At 34.6% G+C, this 24,110-nt stretch overlaps 1 long non-coding RNA gene across 1 annotated transcript in view; it reads right to left on the reverse strand.

Annotated features, from left to right (window-relative positions):
• Positions 1 to 6,690: 6,690 nt before the first annotated feature.
• The window catches only part of LOC126947875 (uncharacterized), a 38,813-nt gene continuing 21,393 nt past the window's right edge, over positions 6,691 to 24,110 (reverse strand). The window contains exons 2-3 of the long non-coding RNA XR_007723235.1: positions 11,231 to 11,387; positions 6,691 to 8,343 (exon numbers count right to left, since the gene is read on the reverse strand). This is a non-coding gene — a long non-coding RNA (uncharacterized LOC126947875). The remainder of the gene's footprint in view (positions 8,344 to 11,230; positions 11,388 to 24,110) is intronic.

Genomic DNA, 24,110 nt, shown 5'->3' on the forward strand with positions numbered 1-24,110 from the left:
TAAAATAAAATAAGTAGGGGGTTGCAATTCTAGTCTCTGGGCCTGGCCACATGATGAAACCCCATCTCTACTAAAAATCCAAAAATTAGCTGAGCATGGGGGCACGTTCCTGTGATCCCGGATTCTTGGGATGCTGAGGCAAGAGAATTGCTTGCACCAGGACTTTGGAGGTGGAGGTTGCCGTGAACCCAGATGGCGCCACTGCACTCTAGCCTAGGATACAGAGTGAGATTCTGTCTCCAAACAAACAAACAAACAAACAGACTTTAAGCAGACAAAGATAAAAAAGACAAAGACAGGCATTACATAATGGTAAAGAAATTAATGCAACAAGAAGAGCTATCATAAATATATATGCAACCAGTACAGGAGTACCCAGATTTATAAAGCAAGTTCTTAGAGACCTACAAAGAGACTTAGACTCCACACAATAATAGTGGGAAACTTTAACACCCCGCTGTCAATATTAGACAGATCAATGAGCAGAAAATTAACAAGGATATTCAGGACTTGAACTTAGCTCTGGACAAAGTGGACATAATAGACATCTACAAAACTCTCCACCCCAAATCAACAGCATATACATTCTTCTCAGCACCACATAGCACTTATTCTGAAATCAACCACATAATTGGAAGTAAAACACCCTCAGCAAATGCAAAAGAACAGAAATCATAACAACCAGTCTCTCAGACAAAATAAATAGACTGCTAGCCAGAGTAATAAAAAACAAAAGAGAGAAGAATCAAATAGACACAATAAACAAGGATAAAGGGGAGACCACCACTGACCCCACAGAAACACAAACTACCATCAGAGAATACTACAAACACCACTATACAAATAAACTAGAAAATCTAGAAGAAATGGATAAATTCCTTGACACATACACGCTCCCACAACTAAGCCAGGAAAAAGTCGAATACCTGAATAGATCAATAACAAGTTCTGAAATTGAGGCAGTAATGAATAGCCTACCAATCAAAAAAAGCCCAGGACCAGACGGATGCCACAACCAAATTCTACCAAAGGCATAAAAAGGAGCTGGTACCATTCCTTCTGAAACTATTCTAAATAGAAAAAGAGGGACTCCTCCATAACTCATTTTATGAGGCCAGCATCATCCAAAACCTTGCAGAGACACAACAAAAACAATAATTTCAGGCCAATATCCCTGATGAACGTCATGCGAAAATCCTCAGTAAAATACTGGGAAACCGAATCCAGCAGCCCATCAAAAAGCTTATCCACCGTGATCAAATCGGCTTCATCCCTAGGATGCAAGACTGGTTCAACATATTCAAATCAATAAATGGAATCCATCATATAAACAGGACCAATGACAAAAACCAGATGATGATCTCAATAGAAAAGGCCTTTGATAAAATTCAATACCGCTTCGTGCTAAAAACACTCAATAAACTAGATATTGATGAAATGTACCTCAAAATAGTAAGAGCTATTTATGACAAACCCACAGCCAATATCATACTGAATGGGCAAAAACTGGAAGCATTCCTTTTGAAAACCAGCACAAGACAATGATACCCTCTCTTACCACTCCCATTCAACATAGTATTGAAAGTTCTGGCCAGGGCAATCAGGCAAGAGAAAGAAATAAAGAGTATTCAAATAGGGAGAGGGAAGTCAAATTGTCTCTGATTGCAGATGACATGATTGTATATTTAGAAAAACCCATCATCTCAGCCCTAAATCTCCGTAAGCTGATAAGCAACTTCAGCAAAGTTTCAGGATACAAAATCAATGTGTAAAAATTACAGGCATTCCTATATACCAATAATAAACAGAGAGCAAAATCATGAGTGAACTCCCATTCACAATTGCTATAAGAGAATAAAATACCTAGGAATACAATTTGCAAGGAAAGTGAAGGACATCTTTAAGGAGAATGACAAAACACTGCTCAAGGAAACAAGAGAGGACACAAACAAATGGAAAAACATTCCATGCTAATGGATATGCAGAACTAATATTGTGAAAATGCCCAAACTGCCCAAAGTAATTTATAGATTCAATGCTATCCCCATCAAGCTACCATTGACTTTCTCCACAGAATTAGAAAAATCTACTTTAAAATTTCATATGGAACCAAAAAGAGCCCATATATCCAAGATAATCCTTAGCAAAAAGTACAAAACTGGAAGCATTATGCTACATGACTTGAAACTATACTACAAGGCTGCAATAACCAAAACACCGTGGTACTGTTACCAAAACAGATATATAGACCAATGGAACAGAGCAGAGGCCTCAGAAATAACATCACACATCTACAACAATATGATCTTTGCCAAACCTGAGAAAAACAAGCAATAGGGAAAAGATTCCCTATTTAATAAATGGTAGAACTGGCTAGCCATATGCAGAAAACTGAAACGGACTCCTTCCTTATACCTTATACAAAAATTAATTCAAGATGGATTAAAGACTTAAATGTAAAACCCCAAACCATAAAAACCCTAGAAGAAAACCTAGGCAATACCATTCAGGTCATAGGCATGGGCAAAGACATGACAAAAACTCCAAAAGCAATGGCAGCAAAAGCCAAAATTAACATAGGATCTAATTAAATTAAAGAGCTTCTGCCCAGAAAAGGAAACTATCATCAGAGGGAACAAGCAACCTACAGAATGGGAGAAAAATTTTGCAATCTATCCATCTGACAAAGGGCTAATATCCAGAATCTACAAGGAACTTAAGCAAATTTACAGGAAAAAAACACAATCCTATCAAAAAGTGGTTGAAGGATATGAACAGATACTTCTCAAAAGAAGACACTTATGTGCCCAACAAACAAATGAAAAAAAACCCTCAACATCACAGATCATTAGAGAAATGCAAATCAAAACCACAATGAGATACCATCTCATGCCAGTTAGAATGTCAATCATTAAAATATCAGGAAACTACAGATGCTGGAGAGGATGTGGAGAAACAGGATTGCTTTTACATTGTTGGTGGGAGTGTAAATTTGTTCAGCCATTGTGGAAGACAATGTGGCGATTCCTCAAGGATCTAGAACTAGAAATAGCATTTGACCCAGCAATCCCTGGGTATATACTCAAAGGATTATAAACCATTCTACTATAAAGACACATTAACACGTATGTTTATTGTACCACTATTCACAATAGCAAAGAGTTGGAACCAACCAAAATGCCCATCAATGATAGACTGGATAAAGAAAATGTGGCACGTGGAATACTATGCAGCGTTAAAAAAAAAAAGAGTTTATGTCCTCTGAAGGGACATGGATAAAGCTGGAAACCATCATTCTTATCAAACTAACGCAGAAACAGAAAACCAAACACCACATGTTCTCACTACAAGTGGGAGATGAACAATGAGAACATGTGGGCACAGGGAGGGGAACATCACACACTGGGGCCTATTGGGGGTTGGGGGGCTGGGTGAAGGATAGTGTTAGGAGAAATACCTAATGTAGATGATGGGTTGATGGGTGCAGCAAACCACCATGTCACATGTATACCTATGTAACAAACCTGCACATTCTGCACATGTATCCCAGAACTTAAAGTATAATAAAAAAAGAAATGAAATGAAAAAAAAAAAAAAAAATGAGAATGAAATTTCAGTTGTAATGTTTACTCTCTTTTAATTAAACTCTATTTTAATCATGTGTATGGATGCATGTATGTTTTGTGTGTGTGTATGTGTGCGTGTGTCATCTGAGACATATACTTATTTTTCTTTCTTTGAGTCAACAGTCCAACAATTTAATTATCACTGACAAAGTCTAAGAGTAGCTTGGCTGGATTGTAAGTTTGGAGCATCTTCAACTTTACTATATTTTGTAATATGTGTACAAATTTGCTATCTCATTAAAAAATAAGAATTATGATTACTCGTTTTTTCCCAATCACTTACTTTTGGGGAGTTTTTATTGCTACACTGATAAGTCTAACTACTACTTCATTGTGGTTTCAATTTGTGTCACATTCTTTATTAAGGAGACTGAGCCTATATTTATGCTTATTTGACACTTATGTTTTCTTTCTTGTAAAATGCACATTATGTATTTAGATATATATATTGGATTGTTTTACATTTTCTCTTTACTTTTCATTTTTAGGAGTTTTTTAAGTACTTAGAATACTATTAATGGCTTCTAATCAATTATATATTTTGTAAATAAATTTCCTAATATCTTATCTCTCTTTCACTTTCTTCATAAGGTCATAAGATGAACACATACAACTAGTTAAATATATGAAATATAGTTGAATTCAGCAGAAATTCCCTATGGCTAGTAAAATTTTTATTTAAAAAATGCTTTATATACTGTAATGATAAAAGATTTTTTTAAATATATTTTTTCTATCTTTCTACATGCTTCATCTTTTACCCCTTACATTTAATCTTTCATTCATCCTGGATTTATTTTTATATATGGTAAAATTTAAACCTAATATTCTCCCACTTTATCCAATTACTTTGTGATAGTTAAATGAAAAATTTCTCTTTATTCAGGTTGTAATTCATGCTCTGCCATAAGGATTTTTCTTATACAGATCTGTTTCGTAGTTTAATATACACTTCCTGCATTTTTCTATTTATCTATTTCTTTGTCACTATCTCAATTACTACAGCTGTATTTAAAGTTCTAATATCTGTTATCAGTACTTAACCTGATAGAAATTTTAGTTCACTTTAGTTTTTTTTCTTCTTATTTATTTCCTTTTAAATTATTTTGTACTTAAAGTGCATGGCTTCTATGATATCCATTTATATAAAGTATTTGATTTTGCTTTATAGCAAAGTGTGTGAAATATTTTACAATATATTTTTACCATTTTATTTTACCTGTCACAACAGAAGAATAGGTATCCTAAAATAGCTTGTATTATAATTCTTCTAAGTTTTGGGTAAGTGATAAAGAAACTTCTTTTAAATGCTAACTTGCTATATTCTGGCACTTCACTTAAAGGAATTAATCTCTGGGGTGTTTTTTTGTTTATTTGTTTTTCATGTCTTCATACAAAATTTCAATGAATAAAGGTTATAATCTCATTAGGCTCCTTTGTCATTCAAGTTAGCTCATGCAGGTCTGATGCCCAGTCTCCTGTATTAGCAGAAGTGGCCATGATTTTGATTAACAACAGTCTCACAGTCTGCATTCAGTTTCACCCAGCACCAAGTTCTCTTAGCTTCGGGAGTTATTCTGTACCGACTTCATGGTCACTTCCTAAGATGCTGAGTTGTGAAACATCTTCAGAAGCAGTCAGCACTGGGGTTGACTTCAGCTGTCACCTCAGGTGTATGCATCTAGCCAGACATGCAACCCCTTTGCAGTATGATACTAGATCTCATTTTCCAATGCGTCTCCGTAATACCAGTTCATCATCCCTGATTCTCCAGGAGACATAGGTGTTTGATCTAATATACAAATCTTGGCCAGATTATTAATGATATTGGATTTAGTATAATAAAGTCTTAATAATTTCTTGAGTTACTGTTTCAAAGAGGATCTATTCCTTAGATATCATCTTTGTGGTTGCAAGACAGCTGGATGAGCTGTTAACCATTTTCTCCCCACATTCAATTTTTAACCAGTGTTTGTTAAAACCCACAAGTGAGAAGACCTAAATGTAAATTTCCTACATTAAGCCAAGAACCCAGAAGGCAACTAGTGTTGTCTCAGTCGATTAGGACAACTTGGTTGCTATTTAAAATATGTTTCAAACCTATTTGGAGTAAAGATTTTGCAGTTTAGACCGTTAGAATGCTCACAGATAAGATTCAACAAAATAGGCCGGGCGCGGTGGCTCAAGCCTGTAATCCCAGCACTTTGGGAGGCCGAGACGGGCAGATCACAAGGTCAGGAGATCGAGACCATCCTGGCTAACACGGTGAAACCCCGTCTCTACTAAAAAAATACAAAAAAAACTAGCCAGGCGTGGTGGCGGCGTCTGTAGTCCCAGCTACTCGGGAGGCTGAGGCAGGAGAATGGCGGGAACCCGGGAGGCGGAGCTTGCAGTGAGCTGAGATCCGGCCACTGCACTCCAGCCTGGGCTACAGAGCGAGACTCCGTTTCAAAAAAAAAAAAAAAAAAAAAAAAAGAAAAAAAAAAAAAGATTCAACAAAATAGTCAGAAAAACAAGCCACTATGAAAGAGAGTCAGAAAAAAATACAGAGAATATTTAGATTAAGGATTCTATATATTTGAGGTTTGAATTAATAATATGAAATAAGTATGTGTACTATATGTTAAAATAAAAGAAGAAATGTAATTAAAGGAGTATAATAGATCATTAAAAATAAGAATGATTTGAATAACAACATAATACATTTAGAAATGAATAATGTAGACAAGAAAAGTACAATTGTAATTGGTGGGTTTAAAATAAGAGTACACCAGCTGATGAGAGAATCACACATTATCTATCATGCACCATAGAGAGATAAAGAGGTAGAATGCACTAAAGAGAGGTCAAAAGACAGGGAGGGGAGAAGAGAAGGTCCAGAATACATCAAACAAACGTGAAAATCAAAATCTAAAGCTTTTATAAAAATAGGGGTATCTTTATGACCACAGGGTTAGAGAAGATTATCTTAAGACACATAAAGCTAACTGTGAAAATTCTCTTCTTCAAAGGACATCAAAAAGAAAATGAAAAGACAAACCACATAATGAGAAAAATTATTTGAAATATATGTATTTCAATGGTATTGTATCTAGAGAACTTAATAAACTGCAAAAAGTGATGAAAACATAACTGGAAAATTTGACAGTCATTTTAACAAGTATTTCACAAAATATAAAATAAGTAAGAAATTAAAACAGGCAAATTATTTAATCTTATTTATAGTCAGGAGGTTACACACCAAAACTATAATAAGATACCAATTTAAGTCTATTAAATTGGCACATCACTAAATCTACACAATACCACAACTAGGCAAATACATGAGAAATTGCTATTTTTAATACGCTTGCAATTGGAATTAGTATAATCAATTCTAAAAAAAATTTAGCTCCATTGCTTAAAGTAGAAAATGCAGATACTCCTAAGTAATTGTATATTTAATGAATGCACTATTAAATAAAAGATTATTCAATGGTATGTATTAAAGCATTTCATTCAAAGCTATTGCAATAAACATAGGGACCACTGCAATGGGGTCTTGCAGTGGGGGATAGAGATTGGGCTGAACTTCAAATATAGCATGAGCAAGTAGAAATTCATACCCAAAGAGTAGGATGGAGGTCACTGGATGCAAAGGTAAGGGGCATTCTAGATGAACAGACTTAACAGATTCTTTCCGAAATATATGCCAGCGTGAGCCAGTATCACCTATGAAGCAGTGGCGGATGAAGAATTGGATTGGATATTGAAAGTCATCAGATATGGAGTGTGGTAGATTCGTGCTAAACTGACTGAGCTGGGTTCTTTGCTAAAACTGGATTTATAAGAAAGTGCACAGAAAGGCCTAGGAGAAGGTTCAGGAACTCGACGGAAGTCCAGCCAAGTAAAAGTACTTTGTCAATAAGGTAGGAAAACGCTTGTAAATGTACATTAAAAAGACTTTCTAAAGAATGCACCTGGCCATCTTGCTTATTGTAGCAAAATGCCAAAGAGAAAACAAAACAAGAAAAAATGGAAAATAAAAATAACAGCAAACCAAATGCTTATCAGTGCAATTAAATAATAGGGAATTAAACGTTTACAGAATCCCTTGAAAGATGGGTAAGCCAAGGGCAGAGAATATTATTTAAAAAATTGTGTTGTAGTCATAAAATGGGATATTTTGCAACACTAAATAATAATGTCCACATCTATGTAAATTACCATACATAAATAATAGGCGTATAGTGTTGGTGAAAAAGCAAGTCACATAGGACAATTTTGAATTTAATATCCTTTTCTGAAGCTCATAACAACAACAACAAATATATTTGGGAATTCATACATGCATTGTTCTTCAGGTTCAGATAAGAACACAGATATTTTCCTATGCACAGGAGGCAGAAATAGTAATTAATAGGGAATTCAAGGCTTACAGAATCCACTGAAGAATGGGGAAGCCAAAGGAGGAGAACATTGTACTGACTTCTAAATATCAGGATGCTGCAGAAATACCAGAAAATAACCTCGTGATCTCATTGGCTAGTAGTAGCATCAAATAGATGATATGCTTGAATATGTCTACACGCTGATCAAAATCATTCTGTTCTCTATGGAGGCTGATGATATTTCCTTCTCTTCTGCCTTCCAAGTATTACATGCTTCTTAATTTGGAAATCTAACCCAAAATGCTGTTGGCAGTTGTGTCAAAGAAATACAGCTCTAGCCTTCACTCCTATGAGACAGGCAAAATATAAAAGAGGGTGAAGCTGATGCTGAGTTGAAAAGAGATAATCTGGCACAATGATAAATATATTCTTTTAAAATTAAGGCAGTGATAAATACAAAATTCAAGACATTTGCTACCCCTACATAACAAAGGGAGAATTGGGAATTCACACATGTGATAATCATGGGCATTGCTAATGTTCTGGTATTCAAGTTGCTTCGTGGGAGTTTATTTTTATTCTTCAGAACTTTCACACACATCTTACATCCATTCTAATGTGTGAAACACTACATTATAAAATTTGAAAGATTGAAAGTATTTAATTTAAATATTCAAAATCTAAACTGTACCACTCCGCTGTTAGTGCATAAATTTAACTTACTCCAGGAAAAAATTTTATATGAAGCATCAGCACACATTTTAACAACACAAATGGTTCTGATGTATTATATACGAGTAAATGATGTGTTGTTTACAAAAATAGCCCATTTGAATGCAGAGATGCACAGACAAGTCACATCATTTTTCTACTTTCTTAAAACATTAAGAATTATGTTTTCCTTATCTGCACTTTTTTCTGAAAAACATTGATTGTTGGAGGAATAAAGAAAAATCTGCCGCTAGAGCAATTCCAGAAGAAAATAGTCATCAAACTCAATGCACAGGTTCAAGCACTAATTAACTTTTTTCATGATACTGTTATTTGTTAACAGTACAAATATTAGGTTTTCTTTTAGCTAAGTAAGATGCCAACATATGGCCTTCAAACCACTCATCATAGTAGGTTATTTTTTCCATGTTTTTATTTAAACATGCTGGGTATTAAAAACACATTATATTTCCCTAAACTAGATAATATATCTGTTTTATAAAATGATAATTATAGAATACATATATATAAGAAAATCCAGAGATAAAACAAGGCTTAAGCTCCTTGAAAAACCAATTGAAACAAAAGAAAAATATAGTAAAGAATTAACTTAATAATTAAATGTCGGCCGGGCGCGGTGGCTCAAGCCTGTAATCCCAGCACTTTGGGAGGCCGAGACGGGCAGATCACGAGGTCAGGAGATCGAGACCATCCTGGCTAACACAGTGAAACCCCGTCTCTACTAAAAAATACAAAAAACTAGCCGGGCGAGGTGGCGGCGCCTGTAGTCCCAGCTACTCGGGAGGCTGAGGCAGGAGAATGGCGGGAACCCGGGAGGCGGAGCTTGCAGTGAGCTGAGATCCGGCCACTGCACTCCAGCCTGGGCGACAGAGCGAGACTCCGTCTCCAAAATAAATAAATAAATAAATAAATAAATAAATAAATAAATAAATAAAATAAAAAATAAAAATAATTAAATGTCTTGTTATATTAATAAAGATAATTATTATTTTAAAAACACAAAGGATAAAAAAATAACCATTTTGAAATAATAACACACTAAAAGACAAATTACCATTGTTTTGTAATGGAAAGAAACTTTATTTCACACTCAAAATATCAGTCCTGATTCTCTCTACTTACATAAACTATTAGTATGTTTTAGTGTGTTTGTGTACATGTGCAAGCATGATATTCAATAAGGTATATCAATGGAATTTTAAAGAAATCCATATCAGGTCATTATGCTAGAAAACGACGTTACCTAACAAAGGCTCATTCTCTTTGAAAATATATATAAAAGTATTTTTTCCCATGCATTTATGTATTTATTTTCAATTTTTTAAATAACAAATTAAATTTTACATATTTATTGTGTAAAACATGTTATTTTGAACCGTGTATAGATTTGTAGAATGGCTTAAAAGGGCAAATTAACATTGACAATGTCATTTAAAAAGATAACTTTTGCTAACCAAGAAAACCTCAAACAATACTTTCTGTTTCAGATCTCTAAATTCAGTTCATACCTTTTAAAGGATACTTACTGAATACATATAATTTATTTCCCTGGAAAAGGTAACACGCCATTTTCTCTGTTAAAAAAAAAAAAGAGACAAATTCTATAGTGGAAAAGAAACAAGAGAATAAAAGAATTGGTAGAATCCCAGCTACTGCACAGTCATTTTTCTCTTGATTCCTCATACGGAGTCCTTTTTATTTGCTGAACAAATAGCCAATTGTTGGTGAAGTGAGGAGAGCTGTTCAACTGTGCCAGCTACTACCACCTGCTGCAACTAATTAAGTGTGATTATAGTGAAGAGGTGGCAACATTATCATAACCACCTGAAATTCTTGGTTTGAGAGAATGCCCAGAATTTCAGGGCATTGAACCAACAAAGACAAATCATTCAACTGATACAGAAGGTCTCTGAAGTTATTTAGCCCAGTGTTTCTTTGGCTACTTATAGCATCAGGTCAACAAGTGAATTAAATATATTTAATCTGCTATCAGATAATACAAATCAGCATGGAAGTCAAACCAACTGCTACAATACAGCTGACTTGATTTATTTTTTTCATGGAAAGATTTCACTTTCCCTGAAAGATAAAACATACTACATTTGAAATAGCAGTTTTCCTACCAGAGTGATTTATTAAAGCAGACAAAGCCTACAGACTTATTTATTCTTGAATACAGCCACGATACGACTACAGCAGCCAGTAGTTTCACTGTGCTGGCGTTGGAGCTGAAGGCCCCAGAAGTGGCTCAGACCTCTACAGGCTGGAATCTTCTTTAGTTGCTCCAGATCTTCATGCAGCTCATTGTCCAAACCAGTGGCCAGGATGTGGGTATATGTTCCATTCTTTGACATCCTCTGTCTGTTCACAAACCAGTCTGGGATCCCGTGCTAGTGTAGATACTGCATAATGGTGATACTATGTTCCATCTCTTCCTCAGTGAATTCTCCTGTCCTCTTGGTGAGGTCAATGTCTGCTTTCCTCAACACCACCTGAGCATACCTTTGACCTACATCCTTAAAGACAGTGATGGCGGAGACTGTTTTCCATGCCCCGTCCCCGCATTGTTGTTGGTGTTGAGTACTCGCAAAATATGCTGGAACATCTCAGGAATCACTGGAGACAGGACGGCAGCACTGGTGGTAAGCATGTAGGCCTCCTGTGGAAAAGCCTAAAGGAATTTACATTATAAAATTTTATCAAAATTTTTAATATCTTACAAAACACTTGTAATGAGCAGAAATATCAGCAAATCTCAACCATTAAGAAGAAAATTGTTGATTCTCTGAATGTAAAGCCAAGCTCATTGAAACCAACAAAACTACTTTGTCAACATTATCCCGTGTAAATTATTGAAACTAGGAATAGTGTCCCCAAAGCAAAAATGGAGATACTGCAGAAATGGCAATCACGTTTGCAGTCTTTCAGACCCTTTCCTTCTATGTATGGAACTACAGTTTATGCTTCTACTGGCTCAGTTTGGGATTCCCAATACAACCTAAAGAATATAAATTGATGAACATATAAGAGAATTATGGAAAGTATCTGATGAGTTCAGGCAAAAAAAGAAGAAGAACACTTTTAAATAAAACATTTTAAAAAGTTGTAAGAATGGGGAGGTGGAAGTTGCAGTGAGCTGAGATAGCCCACTACACCCCAGCCTGGGTGACAGAACAAGACTCTGTCTCAAAAAACCAAACCGAACCAAACCAAACCAAACCAAAGCAAACCAAACAAAAAGCTGGAAGAAGGAGTTCTTTTAAACCTAAACCTCCCAAGTAATTGTCCTGATTCTTTGTGGGCAATGACATACATTGAGAAGGTGTGCATGTTAAAGGAGAAATAGTTGTGCTACGGGAGATACAAACGATTAGCATAAACAGATGAAGATGATTTCAGGTAATTACTCCATTACATAGCAATTTAAGAAATGTTAAATTTATGAACATATTACATAGTTAATCCTTGTGAATGTTGAAGTAAGTTCTTGAAAGTAGTTTTAAAATGTAGCAGACAAAAGAAGATATCAGACAAAAATACCTAAGCTATATATTTAATGGGATATAGGATTCATTTGCAGGGAAGGAAAGAAGGAAGGCAGGAAATCAGAAAAGAAGAAAGGAAAGGAGTGGATGGGAAGGATGAAGAGGGAGAAAAGAAAGGGTAGAAGGTAGGGTTAAGATGTCTTTATTTGAATAGTCGATCTATAATAAAAACTAGGATGCCTGCTACATTTTGATGAAATGATTGTAAGAATGAGGCCTACCTCCTAAAAGTATTGTTCATAAGGAATATATACATTCATCATATATATATATTCATCATATATATGAATATATATATTCATCATATATATACACATCAGTAGTTTTCTTAAAAAAGTATATATACATATATATAGTTCTTTATTGTTCATAAGGAACTATATATACACATATATATAGTTCCTTATTGTTCATAAGGAATATATATATCCATATATATACTTCCTTATTGTTCACAAGGAATATATATATATATTCCTTATGAACAATATATATATATAACTATACATACATTCCTTATCAACAATAAGGAACTATATATGTATATATACTTTTTTTTTTAAGAAAACTACTGATGTATGTGGATTTCATGAACATTCTTTTTCTATGTGATTTTATGAGACATAATCCTAAGGGATCAGGGAGAATAATTTAACAAGATATCTAATACAATTGAAGCTACACTTTTGAGATTCCCAGAAATTCATATGAGTAGACAGTAAAATGGAATTTAAAAGGCATGAAAAGATGGAATAAAACTTTGCTTTTTACTCTGACATCCCAAGAGTTGAGTATACAAAAGCAGTTCTGCAGACAAATTTGACTTTTAAGGTTTGGTTATTTTTCATTAAGTGTATGTATTGGTTTTCCTAGTAGAGTAATAAAGTAAAATAGTTTTATGCATTTGAAAAGTGAAAAGAAATAAAAAGCAGCAAATGAGAAGAAACTATACACGTGACACCTCAATCAACCAACCTCTCGACCCTTCAGTCTCCTTCCCCTCGCCTCTCTTTTCCCCACACACATACACATGTTCATTTGTGGAACTGGAATTATGTATAAAATTCGAATGAAATGTTTATTCTACATTTGCAAATGGACTTTGCAGTATAGTTTCCTAGGCTATTTTTTTTTTTTTTCAAAATAAAACTTCATTTTGGTATTTTCCTAACTCTTTAGTATTCCATATTTGGTTGTGCCTCTGTTTATGTGTAGTTGGACACATATTTTTATGGAGTTTGAATTAAAAATAATACCTTCACCAAGGCCTAGATTAACTGCTTGTTGGAACCCAGGAAGGGAGTAACAATAGAGAGCATTTGCTGAAGGTTACACCTGGTAACTCTGGGAGGAGATGTTTCTCCAGGACCCTCAGTGCTAGCGGTCCTTCAATATTCTCATGGTAGCCAGGAAGCAGAGCAACTGCAAGTCTGGCACGAAGCCTTTGTTTTCCAGTAGGAAAAGTAAACCCTAGATATTTATTGGAAGGTCAGGGCCATTACCATAACTAAAGAATAAGTTTTATAGTGTTGGTTACAATGTTGTTACTTTATACACATGAGCACACGAGTAACAAAATCATAGCAGAAACACTTGCTTACAAAAGCGTACTTTTACCACCCACTTCATATATATATGTGTGCATATATATATCCATATGCATGTATATGCATATATTTTCTGACTTGATATGTTTTCTTTTTCTGTTGTTTGGGACAAAGACCCTTCTTTGGTTGTCCTCCTTAAGAGTAAAGAAATTCTTCACAATTCTTTACAACTTTTCTCAGCACTTCAGGTTTTGCATTTCAACAGGAACTGAGATAAAAGGTTTTCTCCTAAATAATAGAAGGCTCTCCTCTTTAATATCCCATAATCCAATCAGAAGAAAGGCAGCAGCTGCCAAGGGTATTTCTCCCTTTCCCAGAACTATTCCTTCAGATGGTTGGATTTCCAAAGTCTTTGGAAAACTCTTTATGGTACAGAAGGCTTATCCAGCCCATTTATGTCCGATGTGTGTACTTTAGAAAAAAGTATTAGAACTAAACCCTTTTAACCTGTATGCTTTTTGGTATTTATATTGTGCTTCAGCAAAAAGTCCTATTTAATAAAAATGGGCACCGAAGGCGCCGACTGACCCCACTCTGAATATAAATTGAAAGCCTGATGAAAGCTTAGCATCGCTGCCCCTTGGGTTGTCCTGCCTGGTACTCAAACCCAGATGAAGAAATACTAGGTTATCAGCACTCAGAAACTCAGAAGGCCACCATGTGGCCTGATGAAACTTTTTTTGTGGGGGAACAGAGTTTTCATCTTTGTTGCCCAGGCTGGAGTGCAATGGTGCAATCTTGGTTCACCGCAACGTCCGCCTCCCGGGTTCAAGCGATTCTCCTGCCTCAGCCTCCTGAGTAGCTGGGCTTATAGGCATGCATCACCACGTCCAGCTAATTTTGTATTTTTAGTAGAGATAGGTTTTCTCCATGTTGGTCAGGCTGTTCTCGAACTCCTGACTTCAGGTGCTCTGCTTGTCCTGGCCTCCCAAAGTCTTGGGATTATAGGCATGAGCCACCACGCCCAGCCCGGCCTAATGAAACTTATCCAAGTAGCTTTAGTCCTTTCTAAAGTATCCACTAACCTGACTTCAAGAGCATAGATTAATTTGCCTGTTCTCAAATTGTGTAAATAGAATTAGGTGTTGTGTCTGACTTCTTTCACTCAACATTATATCTGTGATATTTAACCTGCTGTTATATGTGGCAACCATTTAATCTTTCTTTTCTGTTGTGCTGTCTTCCACTGCATGTATTTTCCACATTATATTTATCCATTCAACAGAGGATGAAGGTATGGGTTTAGTGATATTATTTATGATTTGTATTAGTTTTCTAGGACAGCCATAACAAAATACCAGATTGGGTGGCTTAAACAGCAGAAATTTATTTCTCACAATTCTTGAGGCTGGAAGTCCAATATCAAGGTGCTTGCAGGTTTGGTTTCTCCCTTCTCAGGAAGAGTCCTCTCTTCTTGGCTTGTAGACAGCCCCATCTCCCAATGTCCTCATATGACATGATCCCTGTGTGCATACATACCTGGTGTCATGCTCTCTTTTTATAAGGACGCTAGTCATATTGAATTAGGACTTCATCCTTACAACTTCATTCAATCTTAATTGCCTCTATGAAGATACTGTTTCCTAGTACATACAAATTACAGTTTAGGGCTTTGACATATGTATTTTGATGGGACACAATTCAGTTCATAACATCATCTCTCACAGTAGATTAATTTCTGTTTTCTAGAATTTTATATAAGTGACATCATAATATTTATTTTTCATCTAGCTTCTTTTATATTGCATATTTCTTTCAAAATTTGTTCATGTTGTACCATATATCAATAATGTATTTATTTTTACTGATAAGTGGTATTCTATTGTATGGATATGTCACAGTTTATTTATACATCTGTTACTGGACATTTTGGTCATTTCTAGTTTTGGCTTTTATAAATAAAGCTCCTATGAATTTGAATACACATTTTTAAAAGAATATATGTTTTTAATTCTTTTGTGATAATATGTAGGAGTGAAAATGGCTGGGTTGAATAGTAAATGTGTTTTAACATTTTAAGAAATCACCAAGATGTTTTCCTAAGCGATTCTATAATATTGCATTCCTACCAGCAATATATGATTATTTTAGATTCCCCACATTCTTGCAAACAGTTAATATAGTCAGAAATTTAGCCATTCCAATAAGTACATTGACTGTCTTATCATGGTGTCAGTTTGAATTGTCTTAATGACTATTACGGTAAGCATTGATTTATATAAATACTTGTTATTAATATATGTTCTTTGGTAAATTATCTGCACAAAGCTGTTGTCCTTCTTAAAAATAACTGTTTGACAATCTTTACAAATTCCAGATAGAAATCCTATATTAGATATATGCCTTGCAAAGTGTTTTCATGCTCTGTGATTGTTTTTTTAAGTTCTCTTTTAGGTTCTGATCTTGGTCAACTCTAAATTGTTCTTTCATACTCACAACACCACGTCTTGTGAGTCATACCTCAGAAATATTTGTCAAGCCAAAGGTCACAAATTACTTATAGAAGTTTTATAGTTTTAAGTGGTATATTAGGTCTGTGACATATTTTGAGCTAATTTTTGTGTATATGTTAGTTATATATCAAAGTTCCTTTTTTACAAACGGTTATCCAATCTTTCCAGCTCCATTTGTTGAAAAGTTTATACTTTCTCTACTTAGCTTCTTTTGCATGCTTGTCACAATTAGTTTTCATGTATCTATGTGTATATTCCTGGACTCTGTTCTGCTCTATTTTCTATATATCTGTTTTTATATGTCAATTCTTCACCTTCATGGTTATGGTAGTTTTAGAATAAGTCTTTAATTTAAGTAGTGTCAAGTCTTCCAATTTTATCCTTTATCGAAGGAGTTATAGCTAATTTAGATTCTTTGGATTTATATACACACAAAAAAGAAACCTGGAATTGGTGTCAATTTTTATAAAACCCTGCATAGATTGGAATTGGAATTTTGTTGAATCTATAGATCAATTTGAGGAGAAAATAGACTATATAGAATCTGCTGACTCATGAATGCTTTAAAGCACTACACTAATTTAGATTTTAATTTCTCATAGCAGCGTTTTATTGTTTACAGTGCACTGGGCTTCCATATTTTTTGTGCAATGTATCACTAAGTATTTCTTATTTTAAGGGTTATTGCAATGAAAAATTGCATAAAAGGAATTGTTTGTAAATTTAAATTTCTAATTGTTCATTACAAATATATAAATCAATTTTTTATTCAGTAAATTTCTTAAACATCATGATTAGATTTTTGTCATAGTCATTGATTTTCTACATAATGGATCATCTTTTCTTTGAATAAAAGCATGTTTACTTCTTTCTTTCCAACTGAATGATTTTTTTTTCTTATCTTACTGCATTAGAAAGAGCCTTCAGTATAATATAGATTCAACTTCCTCTCTTAACCTTGATTTTAGACAGAAAGCAATCTAGCTTTCGTGATTCAGTGTGATATTAGCTACAGTTTTTTATAGATGGGGAAATTCTATTATATTATTAATTTGCTGAGAATTTTCACCAAGAATTATTGTTGAATTCCATAAAATGTTTATTCTGCATCTATTGTGATGACTGTGTATATTTTATCCTTTTTAAGTTTATTAATATGGTAAATTACATTATTGATTATACCTTTTAAGCTAACCTTTAATTTTAGCTAAAGTAATGTTGAGATTTATTGCATGTTTAGACATAAGGGATATTAATCTGTAGAAAAATTTTCTTCTCATTTTTAGGTCTAGTTTTTGTATTAGGATACTATTGCTTCATAGAATTACAAAATAATTATTCTTTTTACTATTTTCTAGGACAGTTTTGAATATAATTTTCCTTAGAATTATTTGCAAAATTTACCAAAGAAGCCATCTGAACCTTGATGGTTTTATTTTTTCATGGAAGTTTTTAAACTATATTTTCAAGATCTCTAAAAGGTATAGAGGTAGGCATGTTGTCAATAACTTTGCGTGAGCTTTGGTAATTTGCGTCTTTCAAAGAATATGTTTTTCATCTATGCTTCTAATATATTGACTTAGAATTTTGCAAAATATCCCCTTATCCTCTTACATCTAGAAAATACATGATGAGATTATTTCTCATCATCTGTCATTCTTGAAACTGGCAAATTTTATGTTCTTTTTATCTGAATGAGTCAGACAAGAGTGGTATCAATTATCCTGATATTTTCAAAGGCCCAGCTTATTTTATCTGTTATTTTTGTGTTTCCTATTATATTAATTTCCACTCTTATCTTTGTTATTTCCTTTATTGTAATTACTTTCTGTTTAATTTGAAATTATTTCTCAGGTTTTTAAAACAGAAGCTGTTTATTTGTTTTAGATTGTTCTTCTTTTATAAGAATTTAATGCTTACATTTCTCCATAAGTACTACTTTATCCATATCTTTATGTACATTTCACAAATTTTTGTTGTTTTTATTTTGATTCAATTCAAAATATGTTCTAATTTATTTTTCATAACAGTTCTATTGATGTATAACTCACACACTATACAATTTACCTATGTACATTACACAATTCAACTATTTTAAATAGGTTCACAAAGCTATGCAGCCATCACCATAATCAATTTTCCAATATTTCTGTCACCTAATGATCCCCTCTTACAATCACCCCTTATTTATTAGTAGTCATTCTTCTTTTCTATCCAGTCTTGGGCAACCATGATGCTATGTTATGTGTTTTGTAGACTTGTCTATTCTGGACATTACATACAGATTGAATTATATAATATGTGATATTTAGTGGTTGGCTTCTTTTTCTTAGCATAATGTTTTCAAAGTTCATCTAGGTTGAGTCATTTACTGCTGAATAATATCTTATTGTATGGTGTGGTAAGCAGAATAATTACCACTTCAGATGACCATATCCTAATCCCAGAATTTGTGACGAGATGAACTTACATGGCAAAAATAACTGCGCAGATGTGATTAAGAATTTTGAGATGTGATTGAGTTAAGGATCTAGGGGACATTATCCTACAGTATCCAGGTGGGTGGGCCAAATGCAATAAGAAAGGATCCTAAAAGATGGAATAAAAGTTAGAGTCAGGAACAAGATGTGATGAAGGAAGCAGAGATCAGAGTGATGCAAATACTTTTCTGAAGATAAAGGATAAGACCTCAAGTCAAGGAATAAAAGCAACCTCTAGAAGCTGGAAAGGGTAAAGGTACATCTACTCCCCTAAAGCCTCCAGAGGAAACACAGCTTTGAGAGTACAGTTATTATAGTCCTTTGGCACCCATTTCAGATGTCCAATCCACTAAATTGTAGTATTTTTATAGCATCGATAGAAAACTAATACATATAACACATTTCATTTGCTCTTTTATCAGTTTTGGATATTTGGATTGGTTCTGCTTTCGACTATTGTAAATAAAGCATTTATGATCATTTGTTTATAGATTTTTATGTGAACATGTATTTTTGATTCCTTACGGTATACATCTAGGAGTGGAGATTTGAGGTCATATGGTAACTCTAGGTTTAACTTTTTGGAGAATTGCCAGACTGTTTGTCAACAAGCTCCACCATTTTCTGTTCCTACCAATAGCATAAAAGGGTGCAAATTTCCCCAGACACTCACCAAAAATTGTTATTTATCTTTATAATTTCAGTCATTCTTGGGGTTGCAAATGGTATTTCATTGTGGTTTTGACTAGCAGTACCTGATGGTTAATCAAGTTGAGCACCTTATAATATGCATAGAAGCCAATTTTACATCTTTTTGAAGAAACATCTATTAAGATTGTTGACCTGTTTTTAATTTGTTGTTTCCCTTTTTATTATTAAATTGTAAGTGGATACTCACTTATAATTTATATGTATTTTTAGATAAATGTACTTGATCAAATATATGATTTGCAAAAATGTTCTTTCACTCTGTGAATGTCCAGACTTTATCAATAAGAAGCTTGCAAAAATGGGAGGAATATCATATGCTCAAATGAAACAACTAAGAATAACATAAATCTGTATGTATTTATGCTAAGTTGTTTAAAGAAATTGTTATAAAACTGGTGTAGAGTAAGAACAGCTCATTTATAACATAAAAAGTGCATCCTGTTCAGCAATTCTAGGTAAAATGGAGAGAATGCCATTGTTGGCCTAGTTCTTTGTTCTTTTCTTTATTAGTTCTTATGGCTCTAAGCTATCCTGGCTACTCAAGTCTTCTAATTATGTTCACAGGAGGAAAGAAGCTAAAATGCTAATTTATGATGGTGTGAAACATTTTCAAAAGTCTAACAGTAATAGTGTATGGAAAATGAAAATGAAATTTCCTTTGCTTAGTGTTAAAATTCTTGTTCATATGATCTGACATAAAAGAATGAAAGTAAAACCTTTTGGGAGAAGAAATTAATTACACCTTTCTATATATTTCCTGTCAGATATCTTCCTATCATCTATATTATTAGAATTCTTAGGCATTTTATGAAAAATCTGCTATCATTTCATTCTTCTGATGAGATGATTTTGAGGCCAATATGTTTAATTCATAAACACTCTAGACTTCCACGCGTGGCACTTCCAGGACAATTTAGAGCCCTGTATCCACTGGAGCTGAATAAAATAGGGAAATATTTTTGAAGGCATCTGTATTAGTTCGTTCTCACACTGCTACAAATATTGGGTCATTTATAAAAAGAAGAGGTTTAATTGGCTCACAGTTCTGTATGACTGGGGAGGCTTCAGGAAACTTACAGTCATGGCAGGAGGGGCAGCAAAAACATTCTTCTTCACATGGTGGCAGGAGAGAGAAGAGACAAGCAAAAGGGGAAAAGCCCCCAGTAATACCATCAGATCTTGTGAGAACTTACTATCACAAGAACAGCATGCAGGTAACAGCCCCCACGATTCAATTACCCCCCAGCAGGTCCCTCCCACGACACATGGGGATTGTGGGAACTACAATTCAAGATAAGATTTGGGTGGGAACACAGCCAAACCATATCATTCTACCCCTGGCCCTCCAAAATCTCATGTCCTCACATTTTAAAACACAGTTATGCCTTTCCAACAGTCTCTCCAGTGTCTTAACTAATTCCAGCATTAACTAAAAAGTCCAAGTCCAAAGTCTCATCTGAGACAAGGCAAGAAGCAAAGAAGCTGGGCTTGGATGCAGTCAAGATTTAAAGCATCAAGATTCTAGAAAGTAGAAGGTCCAAAGATTTAAGGCCAATTCTGTGCACTAGTTTTCTTTACAAGCATTTTTGATTACTAAGCTGTTAGTGATGAGAGACCAACAGAAAGTGACAGAAAACCTGAGAGGAGAATTTGTCCTTCTTGTAGTATAGTAGAAAAAAATGGTCAAGCAGCGGATGGACTCTTGTAAATTTCACAGATGTGCAACTGGGACCCCTTAAGATATATACTCTAAGATCAGGCTGAAAGCAAAGGTTTCCTTCTGAAGTCTGACATTCAATCACAACAAGCTTTATGAAGTGTGGCACTTAGTCTCAAGTCATCTCCGTTCCTGAATGTATTGAGGGAATTCCTTACTACGGCAGCTGCCTGACAGCAGTGGATAGGGTAAGAAAACACAGACACACAGACACACAGACACACACACACACACACACACAGAGACACACATATGAAATACATATACATAGACACATTTTTGTCTGTACACATGTACTTTATTTATTTAAATTTTCTTTTAACTATCTTTGAGACGTTGTCTGGCTCTGCCACCCAGGTTTCAGTGCAGTGGCACCATCTTGGCTCACCGCAACCTCTGCCTCCTGGGTTCAAGCACTTCTCCTGCCTCAGCCTCCCAAGTAGATGGGATAACAAGTGCCTGCCACCACGCCCGGATAATTTTTCTGTTTTTAGTAGAGACAGGGTTTCACCATGTTGGTCAAGCTGGTCTCAAACTCTCGAACTCAAGTGATCTGCCTGCCTCAGCCTCCCAAATTGTTGGGATTATAGTTATGTGCCAGCACACTCAGCCCACATTTACTTCAGATAGATAGATAGAGAGATAGATAGAGAGAGAGATAGATAGATAGATAGATAGATAGATAGATAGATAGATAGATATGTGTGTGTAGGTGTGATCTGTGATCTTGTATACAAAATTTTAACATTCAATTAAAACTTACCAGGGACACTAAGGAAAAGAAGCACAGAGTTATAAAACAAGAGGACTAGATCCATGGGAAGATAAAAATATTGGAAATATTATCATTGGCTTTAACATTTCTAAATGGAAGTGGCATATGTTAGTTACTTTTAGATCAGACATAAGATTAAATGAAAGTAAGCACACTGTATACCAAAAACCAAGAAAATGGACCTCTACATTTGGTACATGAAGGTCAAAGGTAAAGGCATAATTGGCAATAATGGCTAATCTTATTTTTACATTCTTTTCCCCAAAAAATCTCATAATCAGTTCACTTCACAACAAGTAAAACTGCATATAAATGGGAAGTGATGATAATGAGTCCCCTGAAAATAAGACATGTCTTCAAAGGGCTTGCATTTTTGGTGCCTTGGCTTGTTGTAATCAGGGTTTTAGTTAGAACTGAGATAATCAGCTTGGCATATTGTTCAATGCAACACTTGCAGCATATTGGAAATCGGTACTCATGATTGTTCCTCTCACCTGGTTTATTTGTACCAGAACTTGCATAGCTTCTACAGGTTTCCATAGTTTTCACATTAGCAATTAGAGTTTTTCTGATATCACCTTATTTATTTTGAAGACTCCATTAGGGATTATAATTAGTATTGTTTCTGGTGTTCTCTCTTATTTATTGAGGAAACTAAAATATGTCACAGCATATATTTTATTTATTTATTTTGTCTATCCCACCCTCTATTGGAATAAGCAGGTGTTTTTGACAATGTGGTTGCTGCTTTATTCCCAATATGTGGAACACACAATGCCAGGGACAGAGTATTTGTTAAATACACACTGCAAGGCCAGGTGTGGTAGTTCATACCTATAATACCAGCACTTTGAGAGGCCAAGGGGGTGGATCACTGGAACCCAGAAGTTCGAGACCAGCCTGAGCAACATGGCTAAACCCTGTCTTCACAAAAATACAAAAAATAGCTGGATATGGTGGGTTACACCTGTATTCCCAGCTACTTAGAGGCTAATGTGGGAGGATGGCTTGAACCTGCAAGGTTGAGGCTACAGTGAGCCATGATCAAGCCAGTGCATTTCAGCATAGGTAACAGATCAAGACCCTGTCTCAAAAATGAAGAAATATATGTGTGTGTGTATATATAATATATAACATATACATATATATAATGTATATATATGCATTATACATAATACATACACATATGTATATAACACAACCAATACATCAATTAATCATTCAATCTTTTATTTAGTCTATACATCATACTAACGAATACAAACGTATCCTTGTTACTGGATACCGTTATTTTTAGAAAACGAAAACTACTTAACATATGAAGACTTACATGTCAATATAAATATTTTTTTCCCATGACTATGTCCTGCATGGTATTGCTTAGGTTTTCTTCTAGGCTTTTTATGGTTTTAGGTCTTACATTTAAAACCAATGGCGATAAAAGCCAAAATTGAAAAATGAGATCTAATTAAACTAAAGAGCTTCTGCACAGCAAAAGAAACTGTCATCAGAGTGAACAGGCAACCTACACAATGGGGGAAAAGTTTTGCAATCTATCCATCTGACAAAGGGCTAATATCCAGAATCTACAAGGAAGTTAAACAGATTTACAAGAAAAAAACAACCCCATCCAAAAGTGGGCAAAGGATATGAACAGACATTTCTCAAAAGATGACATTTATGTGGCCAACAAACATAGGAAAAAAAGCTCATCATCACTGGTTATCAGAGAAATGCAAATCAAAACCACAATGAGATAACATCTCATGCCAGTTAGAATGGTGATTATTAATAAGTCAAGAAACAACAGATGTTGGAGAGGATGTGGAGAAATAGGAACACCTTTACACTGTTGGTAAGAGTGTAAATTAGTTCAACCATTGTAGAAGACAGTGTGGCGACTCCTCAAGTATGTAGAACTAGAAATATAATTTGACCCAGCAATCTCATTACTAGGTATATACCCAAAGGACTATAATCATTCTTCTGTAAAGACATACGCAAACGTATGTTTATTGCAGCACTATTCACAATAGCAAAGACTTGGAGCAAACCCAAACACCCATCAATGATAGACTGGATAAAGAAAATGTG

This window comes from Macaca thibetana, chromosome 2, assembly GCF_024542745.1.
Source record: "Macaca thibetana thibetana isolate TM-01 chromosome 2, ASM2454274v1, whole genome shotgun sequence".
NCBI lineage: Eukaryota > Metazoa > Chordata > Mammalia > Primates > Cercopithecidae > Macaca > Macaca thibetana.